Raw genomic sequence first — 3296 nt, 5'->3', positions numbered from 1 at the left:
TTATGAGAAAACAAGAGTGAAAGGGCAAATGACATCTTAGTATTATTATGAAAGTAGTTTTGACCTCATGTAACCACTGACAGTCTCTCAGGGCCTCACTGGGCTGCACTTTGAGAATCCCTGGTCTGGATCCTCTGTGACCTGATCCTATAAGCTGGCCCAGTGAGCAACATGAGGTTATGTACCTGCCTATCCTGAACCCTGATCCCTTCCATTCAGTTCATTGCCCAAGCAGTTCACTCTTCTGAGTTAAGGCATTATTCTCTATCAAAGTGCAAATACCAGTGGGAAAGATAACATATTAAGCTGTTAACAGCTCTCAGTTCCTTAGGGTGAACAAATTGAATTCATTTCCAGGAGACCAAAAGGAAGTGAAGGAGAGAGAATAAGGGCCAAAAATAGGGTATGGAAAGACTCCTCTCCCCAGCTGAGCGGCAGCCTTTTTGGTTTCATAGCAGGGCCTGAGAGCAACCTGGTTCTGGATACTTAGCCCACAGCTATGAAAAGAAGCCATTTCCTAATCTATTTTAATTGCTTATCCTCAAGAGTTACCTGAGTTACTGTACCCCTGTGGTTGCTAATATCCAATTTTGGACTCATTGATCTAGGAAATAGAATTACAACCACTAATAAAAAGCCAATCAAAATAAACCCCACTAATGTCTATGAAAAAGCATTTTTTATTGCTAACCATGCAGGATACTCTTTATTAATCTATCCTCACCCTATTTTGTCTTTCAACTTCATATAAATGTAGAGATGTCTTAATGCTACCTTAACTCCTTATGTTTTTCTTAAATAATTTTTTCTCTGCTTATGACTTATCCTTTTGCACATGAGTTGCTGTTTCTTCATTCCTAAGAAAGTAACCATAGTACACACAAGAAGACAAGTAACTGCCCTAGATTGCAAATACTGGGGTGGACCCTTTTCTTAATGTCCAGTGTCCTTTGTCTAAAGATTTGGTACAATATGTCTTTCAGTTCAGTTCAGTCACTCAGTCGTGTCTGACTCTTTGTGACCCCATGAATCGCAGCACGCCAGGCCTCCCTGTCCATCGTCAACTCCCGGAGTTTACTCAAACTCATGTCCATTGAGTGGGTGATGCCATCCAGCCATCTCATCCTCTGTCGTCCCCTTCTTCTCCTGCCCCCAATTCCTCCCAGCATCGGGGTCTTTTCCAATGAGTCAACTCTTTGCATGAGGTGGCCAAAGTATGTCTTTAGACCAATTTAAAAAATGAGTTTCTAAAGAATGAACAGGAAAAAAAAAAGATTAATCATTCCATTTGAGCATCTGTGCTGAGACGTCCCTGGAAATTAAGCTCTAGTCTTTGTTAACAGAGCAAAATGGAAATTCCATGTCAGGTAATGCATGGCAATTCAGTGTATTGGTAGTTTCTGCTGATGGAATAACTACAAACACAATTGGGGATAAAAAAAAAAACCCCAATTAAACTTTAACTACTCAACACGCAGGTCTTTGCATTGTACTCATTAGTTTCTTCCCACACTGGCTGCAGCAAGCACCTTCGGAGAGTAGAGCTGACTTCTCCCTTGTGGGATGCATCTAATGGGATTGCTGGCCCAGTTACCTGGTGCCAGCACCTGCTTGAAAGGTGAGGAATCTGCTATCTTCAGGCTGATATTGGGCCACACTAGGGCTGGTGGCTTAGTGGTAAAGAATCCACCTGCCAATGCAGGAGACATGGGTTTGATCCCTGGTCCAGGAAGATCCCCTGGAGAAGGAAATGGCAACCCACTCCAGTACTCTTGCCTGGGATATTCCATGGACAGAGGAGCCTAGCAGGCTATAGTCCATGGGGTTGCAAAGGGTGGACACAACTGGGTGACTTTCACTTCACTTTGCTAATCACTGATATTATTTTTTTGGATAATCAGTTGAATGCGTAGTTTTACCACCAGCACTGTGGACAAGGAGCTTCCTCTCAGCCTCATTTACAGGAAACTTGCCTTCCCAGCCTCCTCCTTTCAGGTACCACTGCTTCAGAGGTGCCCCTGACTCTCCAGTGGTCAGAGAAGTTGCTGCTGACAGTCCCTGGTCTGGACAGTCTAGTACTAACGGAGTATTACTTATCTGATAAGTTGAGCAATTTTTTTTTTTTTTTTTTTTAAGGGAGTTCAGAAAGAAAATGGAGAGCTGCTCCAAACATTTTGAGACTGGAATGAGCGATCATGGATTTTCTCTTTGTGGAAGTCTCTATAGATGGCTTCTGGTTGATGACAAGTGTGTGTTTTTCTCTGATGCAGTGCTGTCTCTTCATGCTCACCTATTTCCCTCTCCATCTTTGCTTCTCCAGCCACACTGATCCTCCTATGGATTCAGTCTTGCTGTGTCATCTCCTGCTGAGGGATTGCTGGGAATTTCTACTCCTCTACCTGTTCTTGACTGCTCACTCACAAATCCTGTTCTTTAGAATCCTTCCTGGATTCTCAGAATTGTCCTTTACTCTTGAAGTTCTCTGTTCCTCTGTGACATAGCACACACCTCAGTGGGCTGTACAATGTGTTTTAGTTCGTGTGATGATTTGGGTGATGTTTTCTGCTCACCGACGGAGATCAGGGTCTTCTGTCTGCTTTTGTTTACTGCTCCATCCCCAGTGTCTGACATGTACAGGGAGCTTAATAAATGCTAATGTGTGAATGATGGGACAAGCACACAAGCCTTTAATGAGTACCTACTATGTTCCGGGTGCTGCTCAGTGACAAGAATACACCAGTAAAATATGTCTTGTCTTCAGGGAGCTTCAGCTCCCATGAGAGACAGTCATGTTAGGAGATAAACTGTCACCCAGAGTGATAAGAACTGCTACCAAGATATAAAAGCCAAAAATGCAGAAACCAGTAAACAATCAAAGAGGAACTTTGAGAATATAGAGCAGTTGTCTCCGACCTTTTTGGTTCCAGGAATGGGTCATGGAAGAACGTTTTTCTATGGACCGTAGGAGGGAGATGGTTTCAGGATGATTTAAGCCAATTACATTTATTGTGCACTTTATTTCTATTATTATTACATCAGCTCTGCCTTAGATCATCAGGCATTAGATCCTGGAGGTTGGGGAGGGGACCCCTGCCATAGAGTATATAGTGACCTATTCTGCCAGTGGGTATTAGGGAATGTGGGCAGAGGCAGGGTGGAAAGAGCCAAGCTTTGGATCAGGCAAACCTGAGCTTGAATTCCAGTTTTGGTACTGAGCCTCTCTGATTATGTTCCTCTTCTGTGAAATGGAAATAATAATACTTAACTGATACTTACTGGGCAGGGAATTATGAGAC

General features: G+C 43.1%; 1 non-coding gene across 1 annotated transcript; it reads left to right on the top strand.

The window, feature by feature from the left end:
* The first annotated feature begins 823 nt into the window (after window positions 1-823).
* On the top strand, window positions 824-976 carry LOC133050709 (small nucleolar RNA SNORA81). Its single transcript, XR_009691687.1, has one exon. It is a non-coding gene; the product is annotated as a small nucleolar RNA SNORA81 (small nucleolar RNA).
* The last annotated feature ends 2320 nt before the right edge of the window (window positions 977-3296 follow it).

Source organism: Dama dama, chromosome 32 (genome assembly GCF_033118175.1).
Source record: "Dama dama isolate Ldn47 chromosome 32, ASM3311817v1, whole genome shotgun sequence".
NCBI lineage: Eukaryota > Metazoa > Chordata > Mammalia > Artiodactyla > Cervidae > Dama > Dama dama.
This window is presented reverse-complemented; position numbering and strand designations above follow the sequence as displayed.